Genomic DNA, 16,278 nt, shown 5'->3' with positions numbered 1-16,278 from the left:
CACTAAAAGGTAAACTGATCAATAAATGGGACAGAAAACTTAACAATAAAATCTAATTTTAAATATCAGCTATATAATTTAAATAATGAGATAGTTTTGTCTTTATGTAAAGTTACACGCTACATAATTGGAGAACAAAAATAATTTGTGCCTTTCCATCACAATCTTAAATATGAATCCTGCACATATAATCTATCTCTATATAAGCACTATATATGTTTTGGGTACATCCAAAGTTGCCCTGAACCAGGACAGTACATATACCCCATCAGTTCTCAATATACCCTATTTAATGATTTTCACCACCACAAGTAGCCATAAAAGCAAAGATATCAGGAGATTGTATTTCAGGAGCAATATTGCCTGTATTTCTCTGGCAGCCTCTGGATCTGGCTTTCACATGGCTTGCTCACTCTTCAGGAGTGCTCAGATGAGGCTCAGTGACACTCAAAGTAACTGAAAATTATTTGAAGCCCATTGCAGCACTGCCCTGCCCCTTACACACTTAGTGTCACTAGCCAGCAGTTCTGCATAGAGCTCATAATGAGTTGCCTCTCTCTAACCTAACTGCAAAGCCAGGTGCAAATCTTTGCTGACAGAAAGTTCAAATTTACTTTCAGCTGAACCATTCTATGAAGGTTCATCTGTTAAAGTCAAAATTTTTATCTTTCTGTAATGTATCTACAGTATTTTGTAATTACTAATGCAAATTGAATACTTGAATCCTATACTGGAATATTGTCAGTATAGTGCTTGTTATATGAAAATGTAGGCATTTTGCAGTGCAGTAATAATTCAAAGGTATGTTTTCAGCAGATGGATATTTGCTAAAGATCTCAAGTATAATATTTCAAATTTCAAGTTTTAGAGCATGAACAGAATTTGTACTCCTTCAATCTACTATTTAGTATGTACTTTTTAGCTATTATTTTCTATTTGAGAGACAATAAGCATTAAAGGGAGCATTCATGTTTCTAAAATACCTTTTCCTGATAATTAAAATACAGCATAATAGAAGGCAGGATCCTTCTCAGGTATTATCAGCATAACTATTTGGATATTCAAGGCAAGTGAGATCTTCTCTATACTGTATGAAGTCTCTATGATCATGCCCTCATCTTTCCTCATTTTATGAAAAAAATTCTTTACTGCAAAGGTGGTGAGGCCCAGGCATAGGTTGCCCGGAGAAGATGTGGGTGCTCCATCTCTGAAAGTGTTCAAAGCCAGGTTGGATGGGGCTCTGAACATCCTGGTCCAGTGGAAGGTGTCCCTGTCCTTGGCAGTGGGATTGGAATGAAAAGGTCCTTAAGGTCCCTTGCAACTCAAACCATTCTGTGATTTTAAGTAGAGAACATGAGTAGTGAGGAAGAATGAAGAAGACAATGGATAAATTAAACTAAGGGCTATACAGCAAACCGTAAGAGTTGATTAACTGGAACAACATTAAAAGGTTGTCTCAATAGAGACAAAATATTTTTTTCCAGTGGAGTTGAGTGGAGGGCATTAAGGTTTTGGCTTTGCCTAGTCAAGCAAGGTAGAGAAGATAATGATGGGGAGAAATCACTGGGGATTAGAAAAAGATGAACAATTAAAATAATATTTTGAAAATAATTATTGATCAACTAGGAGGAAGGAAAAACCAGAAAGAAAAGAGCAAGAGGAAGTTTCTGAGAGTAGAAATATATTGAAAAGAGAATGGAGGAGACCTGAAAATCCTCAGAAGAAAAGCCTTGACATATAACAGAAGTCACCACTAAAAAGTGAAACATATGTTGTATAACCAAGGGTAAAACTGCCTGTAATATATTGGAATGAGATAAGAAGAATTTAAATATAGAGAGCCATAGAAATGATCGGCATGTGCAAGAAAACTACTGTTGCCAGAAGAGCAACAGTACTCTCTTTGGCCTAAGAGAGTAAGAGGAAATAATAAAGTACAGGCAGCAGAAAGAGGAAGTCAGCTAATCACGTAGAGCAATAAGTGAATTCTATGTAATGGTCCATTTGCAGTCTGGACTGACATTGGGAAAAGTGAACACTGAATAGCACAAACTTGGGCAAATTGGAGGAGGACATTTTCTTTGAGAAGAAAAGAAAGGTAAGAATCTGAGAAATCATTCTGAGGAGGTTCCCCTTAATTAATAAATTAAGGAAAAACACAGTAACATGAAATAAGAAAAGCTATACAGGTATGGAAGTAGATATGAGCCTGGAGTCATGTTCACAACTGAGAAAACTGTTAAGTTGCAAAGGAGAAATAAATATTTTCTATGATCCCCGGAAAACACTTGGAGGGAATAGCCAGGCTGGTTCAAGAAAAGAATTATTTATATGGAAATGGAGCAGTGGCCACAAAACTTACACAAAAACATACATCAAAATGAGAAAGAAAAATAAATTAGACATAATTCGCAATGCTTAGTTGTGCCTAGGGAGTATCTGATGAGATTTGCAACTTTTGTAGCAGACCCTGGTAAGGAGATGAATACCTGAATGGATTTAGCTTGCACATGAATCTACTGACAGCAAGAGGCTACAGAATCCCTGAGACAGTATCTGGAGCTGTTACAATAAAGCATTGCTGTTTGCTGAGTACCAGTTTGTCACAGTTCAAAAGTGCAAAGCCTTCCTGTATACCTTTGTTTCTAATACAGAGCATTAAAGAGAATTATGGTTCTGTCTGAAAGGTTTCCTTGGCTTCTCACTCAACTCTAGTACAAGGCAGATGTCTGCAAAGCCATCATCTCCTTCAGCAAAGGTTGTGAAGGGTCTGGAGAGTAAGTCATATGAGGAGTGTCTGGGGGAGCTGGGGTTGTTTAGCCAGGAGAAAAAGAGTCTCAGGAGTGACCTTATTGCTCTCTACAACTACCTGAAAGGAGGCTGTAGCCAGGTAGAGGTCAGGCTCTTCTCACAGGCAACCAGTAAGAGGACAAGAGGAAATGGCCTCAAGCTGTGCCAGAGCAGGTTCAGGTTGGACAACAGGAAAAATTTTTTCACAGAAAGTATTGTCAAGCATTGGAACAGGTTGCCTGGAGGGGTGGTGGAGTCACCATCCCTGGAGGCCCTTTTGACCATGGAGTCACCATCCATGTGGCCCTTTCGGATGTGATTTAGTGCTGGTTGGTTGGACTCAAAGATCCAAAAGGTCTTTTCCCACCTAAAAAATTCCATGATTCTAAGCCATTGTCATGGCTTTCCGTGTGTGGTATGGAAGAGCCTGGAAATCAGCCAGCTGCAGGACGGGTAGGACACCAGAGAGCAGGGAGCAGCCTGCCTTTGGCATAGTCAATACATATATACTGCTAGAGAATAATGTTCAGCTCACTGGAGGCTGGGGAAAAGCAGATTGCCCGGGGGCTGGGATAATTCGCACTGCTTTTCAGTAGGTGAGTTGATGGCTGTAAATAAGCATTTAATTTTTATTATGGTAAATAAATGTTCTGGGCAGTTCCCAAAGCTTTGGGAGTCTCATTACTCTCTCCTTTCAGGTAACTTCCTGCAAACAATGTTCCTACACAATACTTATGAAAGTGTGTATATAAGCCAGTGAAAATTCTAAATAAGAAACCTGAATAATTGTCACCAAAAGCATATGCATGCAGAATTAAAAGCACTCTTCTGGGACACAGAAGAGTTTCAGAGAAGAGTCTGGTTTCTTGGCATTCAGATGTACCTTTGAAGGTCATGAATGCCAATGGAGTCTTGAAGTACTGAAAAATTAAAACAGATGTTATGGGGAAAGATGAAAGTCAATATACAACCTCAATATATGATAGATATGGAAAAAAACCACTTCTGGTAATTGGCATATGCTTAAACATAATTAGAACTGGATGACAATTTACTGAGAGAAAATGATTGTGTCAGAAGAAAACAAATAATAAAATTGTGCAGGGGGAAGGATGTTGAACATTGATGATGTGGGCATGAGTATAGGTGAGACACTTTGGAAGTAAGGAATCGGTGTTTAAGATTTTCCCATGGCACACTCCATCAATGAATTTGAATGCTCTCCTCATCCTAATACCCCTGGCTGGCTCCTATGGCAGAATTTTTCGAGAAGGAAATATATTCATAGGTGTAGCTTTGATTTTACCTAGCAAACTTTTTAATCATATTAAATCATTAAACAAAATCAGCTTCTGCATGTATAAGAGTAATATCTTTGCTATTATAGTGAGAAAAAGCAAACTCACCTGAATTCACACATCCAGAATACTAAATGCACCTTAAATATTTTTGTGTGCATCAAAACAACTTATGTTCCCAATACTGACAAGTAGATATTTATTTTTTAAGGATTATGTATTTTAAATTGTGCTAATTTAAAAACCAAACAAACCCATAAAAAAAAAAATCACAAAACCCCTTCAACTCTTAGAAGTTGAACAGAAGTTGAGAACAATAAGCATGTAAATAATAATTTTGTTGAAACATTTGTAGGGAAATTTAAAAATACACATTTAAATATAGGTGTATCTATACCTATATAGTCACTTATTTGATGAATGAACTTGATACATGCTGTATTTATTGGTATTTTTCATTATATTTAATTTTAATTCATTTATTCATAGTTTTAACCTTTGTAAGAACATCAGTTATTTAAATGAGTAGAAGGTAAACCCCATCAACAAAACTGCAGGGTTTAATGTTGAAGATAACTGACATGCATGAAGTCATTGTATTAAAATATTGTTTTTCTTATTGTTTAGCACAGATGGTGCTGGTAATTAATATTGTGCAATTTTTTCATCAGGGGATTCCCTGATTACAAAAGTCAAGCAGTATGTAATAAACTGCTACATTACACTGTATGAATAAATGATTTATGATTTATATATTTATTAATGAAAATTTCATTATCCAAGATGCAAATTATGCAATGTTTTAAAGCTTCTCAACATACAGTGTGAAAAATCATGTATTTTTATAAAACCCATAATTCATGAAATACAGTAGAGTATAAAAAAACCCCATTTACTTCTTTCTAAAGGCTTTATCTAAGTGCTGATGATCACAAACTCATTAGAAAATGCACATTAGCAATCTAAATATCTTTGAGGATATTCTGATACATCCTGCAGAGGGGATTGTAAGTACAGTAAGGAATAAATTCTTCTGTCTTTACTGTATGAAGGTAAACATTATGTCCTCTGTATCATTTTTGGTTCAGGGTTTGTTTAAATGGGACCTTACTTTATAGCACTCATTGAAATCAAAGCATTTACTTTACTATATATAATAAACTAATTGTAAAATAATTTCTGAATAGGACCATAGAAACATGCTTATATACAACCACCTAAAATGGTACTACCTTTCCTTGGTGGCCTTTAAATTTTAGGGCACTTTGTACTGCCACAAAAATGTTTATGGAGGGTATGGGCATCTGCCAAAAAAACCCAGTTGTCTTGTGACAAATGGACCCAGTTGGCCTTGGTCCTATTTGACAAACCCTCAAGCTGCAGGATGAAGATCTGTTCCCAAACTATTCACCAAGTGAGTAACAGCAGCAAAATTATTCCAGGGCACATCCCAAACAGGCACACTCCCACTCCATCCACTGCAAATGCAGGTTCAGATGGTTGAAGCCTGTCCTCCAGACTGGAGGAACTCCTGTGCCTAAATGCACTTGGCAAGCTGGCAAGGATGTGCAGGACAAACAAGGTGCATGAGATATACTTCGTTTACCCACACGAGGGAATTAGTAATCATAACTACTATAAAGTGAGCTTTTTTTACTGGTTCTGCACATATTCCACTGAGAAGTGGATTTTTATCAGCTGCCTGTAACCTTTTGTCCACATACCTTTCTCTTGTACAGTCAACAGACTGGATTTCATTTCATTTACCTGCAGTTCAGGGTGGAATTTTGAAGCAAAAGATCTAGATATTCAACATGACTTTTGAATAGGCCAGAAAATGGAATCAAACTGTTCATATCAAATAAAAGAATACTTTAGCCTCCTGAGTCAAGTTGCCTCAATCCTAAGCCACAGCAACTACCTATATAGTATATATACCTATATAGTACATGATACTACAGACCTCAGAATTTGTATTTCTTAAAAGTTTTTTTTTTTTTCTGAGAAAAATCCTAACTACATCTACTGCAATAATAAGTAATATCCTATATTCAGTGGATTATTAAATATTCACTTAAAAATATATATTTCAGAATTATACTATACGTAGTATCTACCTCCAATTTTATTATCTGTTATTAACATGCTTTTTTGAAGATACATGAAAATGACTATAAAACCATTAAATGCCTTAATTAATAACTGCACTTGATGATTTATAGTAAAGCAATAGATAATTTAAATTTACATTTATGCTCGATGACATACTGTCGCCTTTAAAATACACATTTATTTTAAAAATCAATAGCTTTTAGCTACTGCAACTTTTATAATAACTTTCAAGTAAATCAAGGAATGCCAGATATCATTTACATTTTTTTCAGGTGTTTTGCAGATTTGTCCCCAGGTTTCTCTATCAGTATGCATAAGTAACAGGGAGAACAAAATTATGTAATTGTAATGTAATTTCTAAGTAAACGCATGTTCAGTTTAGAAATGTGAAATTATTTTCCCTTTAAAATTAATAATATCTGCCATACATGACATTTTACAATCTATAAATTTATTGTGACTGCATGGAGTTTGAAGAATCTCTGGTTTTGTTCCTACACAAACCCACAAACCACACATACATTTGTGTGAATTCTTTAAAGTTCCCTGATTTATTAGGTTATTATAGCATGAGTTAGTGCAATAGAATGCAGAATGTATGGTGTATGTATGTACATCATAAACTTCTGGGGGAGAAAAGCCGTATTTTAAAACAGACTAATACTAGTAGCAGTATACAGCATTTAGTTTTGCTGCATGGGAACAGCAGGTTTAAAAAAGAAACATTGTCACAAAGGGATTAATCCAGTTTGTTAACTTTTTAATGGAAAAATGTTACAAGAAGTGTAATAGTAGTTCCACTTGTAAACTATCTCAGAATTCTCAGTTCTCTATTAAATATTACTGTAATATAAATTATTGCATGTTTCAGATTTGCAACAGAACAATTTAAGAGCTAGTAATTCCCACAAATAAAGCAGTAATAATGCTCTCAGTGATCACTGAGACTCCTCCTAAAATGGAAAATGAGTTGCTTAGGATTTCAGCTTTCCATGGGATTTTTATTTATTTTTTTCTGCATGAAAATGTTTATGGATATGGGAAGCAAATGTGTAAATATCCAGCTTTTAGCTAGTAGAATAATCTTTATTTTGAATTCACATTTCACAGATACAGTGTTGACTAGCTGCATGAAAAATATTAGTCCAAATCATAGAGTATTTGTTCTTAAATGATTCTACCAGGTCCTTAATATATCTGTATATGAAGGAATATTTATTTCCTATGACGGAATTTAAAATGCATAGCCCAAATCTTTCTGCTATGATATTCTGTCCTTTATGAGCTTCTGCTTTGACTAGGCCAATGGTATCCTGGCTTGTATTAGAAACAGTGATCTCGGGCAGAGATCATCCCCCTGTACTCAGTGCTGGAGGGGCCACAGCTTGAATCCTGTGTCAGTTTTGGGCCCCTCAATACGAGAGACACTGGGGTGCTGGAATGTGTCCAGGGAAGGGCAGCAAAGCTGGGGAAGGGTCTGCAGCACAGGTCCTGTGAGGAGCAGCTGAGGGAGCTGCGATGTCTACCTGGCACGTTTAGCCTGGAGGAAAGGAACCTTGTCGTTCTCTACAACTCCATGCAAAGAGGTTGTAAGAGTGGATCTCTTCTCCCAAGTAAAATGGGGTAGGATGAGAGGAAATTGCCTCAAATTGCGACAGGGCAGTTTGGTTATTGGGAAAAGTTAATTTGCAGAAAGAGTTGTCAAGCTTTGGAACAAGCTGCCCAAGAACATGTGGCGTCATGTTTAAAAGATATGTAGATATGGCACTTAGGTGGTTTAGTGGTGGATTTGGTAGTGCTGGATTAATGGCTGGACTTGAAGATCTTACAGGTCTTTTCCAATCTAAAGGATTCTATGATTCTAGTTGTTTTAATTCTTAGTTATTTAAATCTAGTTACAGGACCACACTTGTGTATTGTTTGCATGAGAAAGAATTACAGATGTTGGAAAGCATCATGAAAACAAACCTTGATGTTTTTGAGTCCTGCCCCTTCAGTCTTTCCTCATGAAAAACCTCACAGAATAGGTGCTTTCTCCAGCCACAATTTTAAGCCCATCAGAATAACAACTAAATATCCAAAAGGAGTGCAGGGTATTGGCTCAGTTCCTGGGAATTGTTCTAAACTTGCAGATTCTTCTGCCTTACTGCAACTGATTGCATGACTGTGATGACCACCAAATTTATAACACTGGATCTGTTTCATCAACACAAATCACTGATCCAGGCTGAAATAATTTGTAACTGCAACACATGTAAGCAAATATGTTTGTGGAAATGAAAATCAAAATCAGACACATGTATTTTTTAAAGACTTCTCTGAATTATTTTGAAATTTATTTATGAAGGGTTATTTTTTATATATGTGAGGTAATATGACATAAATCTAGGAAATCATACTACTGAAGAATATACTTAATGAAATCTCCATTGTTACAAGAAGATACCATAGAATATCTGGTTTAGTTGAGCATATGTACACTTTTAATGTAGGTGGTGTCTATCTGGAAAATACATGATAAGAAATACAATTCAAATAAATTAAAAGTTAGTATTTTAGCTAGGACCAAGAAGAAACCTAGAGCTAAAGGTAAATGACTTTTCATACTTAGGGGAATAATATTTTTAGCAATATTATTATCCTTGGAATTACACCATTAAAACTTACTACATTATATTAGAATTTTCTTTATGTTTCTTTCTGCCAAGTATTATACCTCAGGATCAATAAGTAGATAATAAACTTAATTTCTTACATTGAACAATTACAAATGTGATCTATGGCAGCTGATCTACTACAATGAAGTAACATTCTAAATCTATGTAAGGTAGCCTCCTTACAGAGAAAAAAACGCAGCAGAGTTATTGGACATTTCTGCTCCAAACAAAGCAATGAGAGTGAAACAAGAACAATGATTCAGACTGATTTCCTACCTTGCTATCTACAGCTCTCATCCTTTCGTTTTACTGGTAAATTGCAGATATTTACTATTCTCTTCAAAGTATCTACAAATATACATCTCTGACCATATTTTAATCTGTGCACTGAACTTTTTACCCAACACTGCAGTGTTTGACAGTAGTGGGAGCTGTGCATGAGGATCTAGGATAGCATATGGTCTGAGGTCCAGCTGGATGTCTGAGCATGTCATTCCAGACGCAGGTTTGGATTGCTCAGTAATTAGCAACTGACTGTTTAATATTGTTAACTCATTTTTTCTTTGCAATTCATGTCCTGCTTTTCAAAATTCTAAAAGCACAAATTGTGCATGTGCCAGCAAAAAAATAATAGTAATGAGCTCATTTCCATACCACTGGACCCATTTTCATGCTGACTGATGGTGATTTCCAAAACTGAGCTTTACTGGCAAACAGGGTACTGCTAGCATTGTCCTTCCAAATGCCTGGAGGAAATAATCCCAGGTTTCAAATGGAAAAATAAAAAATATGCTCAGTTCTGTCTAGGTTTTAGCTTTACTTTTGTTATGAGCTGCAATAGGCCATGGTAAATTCAGCTTTGGAAAAAATAATTTTTTCTTTATTAACAGTTTGAGGTAATTGTGTTCCTGTTCATTAGATGCCACAGATTCAGACAGTTGAGCTCTCCTTCCTCTATCTCACTGAGGCAAAGAGACTTACTGTGATTTGTCAAATGCTGGCAACTCTATGGCTCTGGCTTTTCTATTACCAGGCTGCAATCTGCCTTGGAACAGATTTGCAGTGGAAAGTTTTTCCTCCAGGGATTTGTGCTTCATCGTTGAGGTGTATCTGTAATCACGCAACAGAACAGTTGTGCAGATGTGACACCAAGAGGGAAATATGCAATGGCCTGTTCTTGTGATTCACTTGAGCACAAAACTCACTTACTCCAAGAGAGACCATCTTCTTTTGCAATAGGCTGGAAATCCTCATCTGTTATTTCTGCAGTTGCTATTGTAGTGCCTGCATCCATTTGCCCTTCTAGTTTTGGAATGATTGCACCCTTTTTATTTGCCAAAGGCCACCTTCCGTTTTCAAGTCCTATCATGAAGTATTGTTTTGGAAAGCCTATGTGAGTACAGTGGGGGTTTTGTGCCACTTCATTTGTATATCACTGACCAGTGAATGTCACAAAGCTTTCTTTCTGATTTGGGCTTACTCCATGCCTGTTCCTGACTCAAACTGCCCCAAGGCCAGAGAGGATAGCTGAATCTGATTCTGATTCCAATCAGCTCTCAACAAATGACAATCAAGGTGAGTCCATAAAGCACACACTGGCAATCTTGGTTCCAGGAAATGCTCTATTTTTTCCCCTCTGTTGGCAACCATAGCTTAAGGTTGAATGTATTTATGGGCTTTTTATCTAAATATTCCTTTGCTAATATATTGTGCTGGGAAAAGTTTTGATTTCATCTATTTTTTCTGGCTTTTTTTTTATACAATGGTAAAAATACACATTTTGTACCTAAACTGTAACTTCTGTTCTTGAAAACTCTATCTTATATGTTTTTCTAATGCAGAAAAACACTTTGTAGATTTGTGCCATGATTTGTGGCAAAAAAAAAAAAAAAAATGATTGTACCCTGCAAATAAATCCAGTGTTTTACCTATAACTCCGTGCTTTTTAAGAGACAGTCTGGCATTCACTGAAACTTGAGTATAGTCCATTCACTTTGGTTTCAAAGAACTGAGTTCAGAATTATACATGCTTTAGTTTTCTTCCCAGGTCCCCAGGAAAACAAATGAGAGAGAGTAAGGAAGGGGAGAAAGCTCCCTGGATCTATCACTGAGAATTTCATGTATACCTAGTTGACTATATTGCAGTACACAGGAAAATTTTGTATTTTCTTAAACCTAAACACTTATCTAAGACCTAAACACTTAGACACAACAATTTGTGATAATATCTGGCAAGTTATTTATTTACTATTGCTGATAATATTTCATCCTGGAGGTTAGAGTTGGAGTCAAGGGTACATTTTTGAGCAGGTTATAAAATGAAAATGCAAATCTATTCTTATTAAAATGAAGTGAGACATCTCTCCAGCTGGACTTCTCTGTATCTGTTTGTTCCTTCATAATAATAATTAAATTATTTTTATAGTAACAAGATGCCAAATTCTCTTAATGGAACCTATATGAAAATTTTTATGAACAAATCAAATACTCTGTGCTTGCCTACAGTATTTTTTCTCTTTGGTTGCCAAGGGCCTTTCTTTGTGGGCTGCATATCACAACTGATTTCTTAGGTGTCCTTACTAAGGTTAACACAATGGGCACCAAAAGATGTAGCCCCGCTCATTACCACGCTTGCATCACAATGAGGACTTTGGGTTTTCTTTCATGTCTCCAGGAAGGTAAAAGTGGGTAGGCAACAACAGCTTTCCAAAGATTCTAAATATCAGTCAGTCTTTACGTTGTAGATGGTGCATGCCTGCCAGAACACGCAATGAAACCTTTATATTCTGAATGCAGCCTGGCAAATCCCTCTGCATCTATGGCATTCCATAGGATTCTGGTTCATCTCTTGACCATGGCTGATACATGTTGAAATCTGTTGCTTATGCTGTACTTCCTGCAGGTAGCTCAATATGCAGTGGGCAAGCATCAAGGAACTGAAAAGGGTCCCCAGCTTCCTTGGTACAGGCTTCACTGCAAAACTGTCTAAAGATGACCAGCACATTAAACAGATTTCATATACTGAACAATCCTTGAAACCCTAAATTAAACGGAGTATTATTTTTAGAAGGAGCAAGGAAATTTCTCTAAGTAAATTTTACAAATCAATTGGAAATTCATTTACAGTTGCTTTCCAGTTATAAAATTGAGGATAGATTAATGCTAGGCAATGCCATGCATGGATAAATTGCAGTCATTTGATTTGCACCGAATCTAGGCTTCTAAATGAGGGTACATTTCTGCTGAGCACTGATCTCTTTTTTTATTTGTCTACATGTTGATCTTCTAAAAGGCTGAATCAATACAGAGATTGATAACAAGGAGCTTGAGAAATTTGTATTTATCATCTGAAACAAATGCTGAAATATGCTGAATAACTGGAAGATTGCTGTGTGCTACAAATCCCCTTTTTCCTCATTGCTGTGGCTGTTGCCGTTCTTTTCAGGTGCGAAAGAGTATTTCACAAAATCCTTCACAGTATTAGCACAGAAATTTTGGTTCCTAAATCAGTATGGAAATTTGTAGTTTCTTAAATAATTATTACTGAATGTAATATTGTGTATCTATTATGTACAATAGGATAATAATAAAAAGGAGGAATATAAATACATGTAAAAATATAAAAGGCGTATGTTTGAATTAATATCTACAATTCTATTTATAGCTAAAATGAGTTTAGCATGTTTGAATTTTTTTTTTTTCTGGTATAATGATGCCAGTGCTGTAGGTTTGCAGTATAATCTATTAGAAGGAACTTTCTGATATAAACAATCAACACTGACTGTTGTATAAGCTTAATTAAACATGATTTTACTACAAAAATTTTGCTGAAATGCAGGTGTAACTAAAGGCAATATGGATTTTGTGACTGTCTCGAAAAGAGCCAGGATTTCACTGTAAGAGATTAGGAAGTTCTGTGATACTATGGAGCACACATATCTAATCTTGTACTATTTTTTCTCCCAAATTAGGTTGGAAACTGTTATTTTTAACAAAATAATATACAGTTGGAAATGCATAAATCCAGCAATTTTGAATACTGACTATTAATTTGTTATTTACTTATTGATGCTACAGATATATGCAGAAAGAACACAGAAATTTTGTTCTTTGGAGATTTTATTCATGTGCTAAGTATAGAATTTCAGAGATGTTTAAAAAATTTTATTATTTTAAACATGGTTTTAACTATTTCTCTTAGCTGCTTATAGAGTTGAATGTAAACATAGCTATCTTTCTCTATCAAGTGTTTTCAAACATTTTGATTTTTCCAAAACTGCAATGTTAAAATTGCAATATGCCAGAAATATCCTCAAGTTCACTGGTGCTTTAAGACTGTCAATCATTATGAAGCAACTAGAAAACCTTCTTTGTTCTCTTTCTGCTATATAAAAACATATCCTAATGTGATCACTAGTCATTCTTGTATGGTGCTTTTTATTGCCTGAGAATCCAAACTAGAATAGTGGCATTTTCTTTACTTACTAGTGACATAAAATTCATTACAAGTGCTAATTTTATAGGGTAAGATGGCCCAACCATGTATTAAGCTCATTGTTTTGTATCTGAAACAGATGTTGCCACAAATATCATTGTTGTGCTGTATGTCTCTTTTTTTCTCTCTGATATGTGCCTGTGAGTTCCTCTATTTTTTTATTTCTTTCCCATGTATTTTTCAAATGAAAGACATCTGTCTAATAATAACAAAGATTTCTTAACAGCTAAATCTCCATTTGCAGTCAGTGTAGCAACTTTTCCCCCTCTGTTAACTGTGAGTGTCAACATTTCCTTCTACAGCAGCATAAATTGCTTATTTCTAGCATATGGGCATGGAATGCCAGATACGTTGTGGCTTAGCTGAGGCATTAAATAAATCTCTCAGTGTTGCCGAATGCTGCTGCATCCTAGGGTCAAGAAAATGAAGGATGTGAATTTAGTGATAGAGAAATAAAGGTAGAAGAATATTTTGATTTTCATACTATTTGAGGGGAAAAAAAAAAAAAAAAAAAAAAAAAAAGAGAGAAAAGTCGTAGCTTGCCACTAGCTCTTGTTATTCCACATGCAACGCCAGGCTGGTATGGAGTACAGCTGAGCCCTTTTAAAATGTAAGTACAATCCTCAAGAGCTGTATTGAAAAAACAAAACACATCACATGTTATAAATGAGTGAAAACAGAATCTCTAAATGTAGAAAGGACCATAAGAAATGCAGCCTAACTTTGTGAAAGGTAGAGAAAGATGAACTGTATTTTTAGGATTGTATGTTGTCACTTCAAAAAACCCTTCGTACTGGACAAAGTCTAAATGTGCCCTACCAAGTTGGGCTCATGTAACTATACTAAATAGGAGCCTACGACACAGAGTACATTGTTTAAAGACTACTTCAGGATGGTTTAGGGAGAGGATGATATAATCTAAATATGTGATAAAAAGAGATTACGGGTACATATAATATTCCACACTGGCAGGCATTCCTATCATGTCATATCAAAGTCTAGCAAAATGTTGAAAGTTAGAAATGTTATCTAGCATTAGCAGGCATTTAAGGAACGTCTCTTGAATATTTCTAGCATAAAAAAGTATTTCATGTGATGTAAATGAATGGTAATTTTCTGACTTTAAAGAGAACTGTGCCAGTATATTTCAGCATTCTGGACCCAATTCTGCAAACATGGAGATGCTTTCAATTTGCTCTGCCTGCCTTCCCGCCTTAGATGGCTGCGATTGCAGCGAAATTAATCCATTTAAAAATCTGCGGCTTAAACTTAAGGATTTTCAGTTTTTTCCTCCTCTCTTTTTTTTCTTAGAATATCAATAAGTTCCAATTGAAGAGCGGATTCTTTTGCAATTCAGGCATGTGCCGGCGATAACGGGCGAGTTGGCATGAAGAGAGGCAGAGATGGATTAATTATGCAGAGAACATGGAAATTCTGCTTATCATCGGCTAGCAAAGGAGCCCAGCTCACATAATCAGCAAACGAAGGGAGAGAAAAAAATAACAATGCAATGGCACCTTCCAGCCCATCATCAGGATTTTTTCTACCCCCTTGTAATTAAAAAATAACATACACTTATAGCCCTATCTCCTGTGCAGGCAAGGAGTGGATGTCCACAAAATAATTGCAGCGGGATATTAGAGCTGGGAACAAGGGCTGTCCATTCCTAGTATCCCTTACTCTCTCCCTCCCTCTTTTCTGGCCTCTCCTAGGCACTTTCCTTCTGTCTGCATTCAGAATCAGATGAATGTCTCAGGTGACATCCTATCTCAGTGTCCATAAGTCCCAAATCTCACCCTTATCAAGATTCAAGCAAACATATATATGATAAATATTTGAAGTGCAGAAGCAGGGGGGTTTTATCCTGATCACCTATGAGCTATCTGCAGAAAATCACTTTGATGAGAACCTTTCGAAATAGTCTTTCTGAGTTTCAAAATAGATTGATTAAGAGTATTTTTTTTGTTGCTGTTGCTATTTCACTTTTTCTCAAAGAGGATCATGCTACCGGTAAAGTTTTTTTCTGTCTCACGCTTTATTAAACACAACGTAAAAAATAAAGCAACAGATTTATTGGTCAGATAAAATTATGGTTGTTTAACAAGGTTCAGTAGCAATATATTTGAGGAGACTGATATAATAAAAAAGAAGAAACCTGTTTCTCACAAAAAAAACCCAGATTGATTCTATATTTATTATTGTTCATTTTACTAATGGTATATCTCATGCAAATTAAGGTGCAGACAGTATATGTTACAATTTTTCTCCATAGACAGCTGATTTTACAAATGTGTTTTACTACTTTTGTAACCATCTACTATTTTGCCCACTGCTCCCTGTAAGTCATGCTCCCAGACTTCTGAGCCCTGGTGTCCCTCCCCTCCAGACCCATTGGTCAGCAACAGAGGCCAAACACAGAGAATGAAGGCCAGAATGATACAAAATTATGCAAGTAGGAAGGGAGAGCAGTAGGCCAGGATTATAAAGCTGGCTGCCTCTGGAAATTTAATTTATTCATTGAGTTCCTCCAAAGCAGGGGACCAGTGTGGGGCGCAGTTTGCACACCAGTAAATGAGCTCCTGGGGACTTTGATGATAACTGATTCTCTACTAAGTTTGTAAAAATTTTTAATCCCAATTCAGAAACTGTGATGAAGCTGGAACATAAAAATCTGACTTCATTGCAAAGTTATGCATGAAAAATCAGTAATAAATTTTCATCAGTATCCTTAAGAAAAGAAACGCATTTACAAAACTGGCATCTTAAAGACAAGACACTGTTCCAAACTCTGCTTTGAGGCTCCATAGTGTAAATCCAGAATAAATCCACTGAGCTCATTATATTATATAATCAAAGCAGTGCTAATGTATATGTGCACACATAGTCGCACACAGTTTCAGAAAAAGGTTCAACAGGGTGAGGCTTA

At 36.0% G+C, this 16,278-nt stretch overlaps 1 long non-coding RNA gene across 1 annotated transcript; it reads left to right on the top strand.

Moving 5' to 3' along the window:
• Positions 1-11,670: 11,670 nt before the first annotated feature.
• On the top strand, positions 11,671-14,874 carry LOC128794461 (uncharacterized). Its single transcript, XR_008433135.1, has 3 exons — positions 11,671-11,759; positions 12,150-12,302; positions 14,664-14,874. It is a non-coding gene; the product is annotated as an uncharacterized LOC128794461 (long non-coding RNA).
• The last annotated feature ends 1,404 nt before the right edge of the window (positions 14,875-16,278 follow it).

Source organism: Vidua chalybeata, chromosome 1 (assembly GCF_026979565.1).
Source record: "Vidua chalybeata isolate OUT-0048 chromosome 1, bVidCha1 merged haplotype, whole genome shotgun sequence".
Lineage (NCBI taxonomy): Eukaryota > Metazoa > Chordata > Aves > Passeriformes > Viduidae > Vidua > Vidua chalybeata.
The sequence above is the reverse complement of the archived record's forward strand: the minus strand, read 5'-3'. Positions and strand labels throughout refer to the sequence as shown.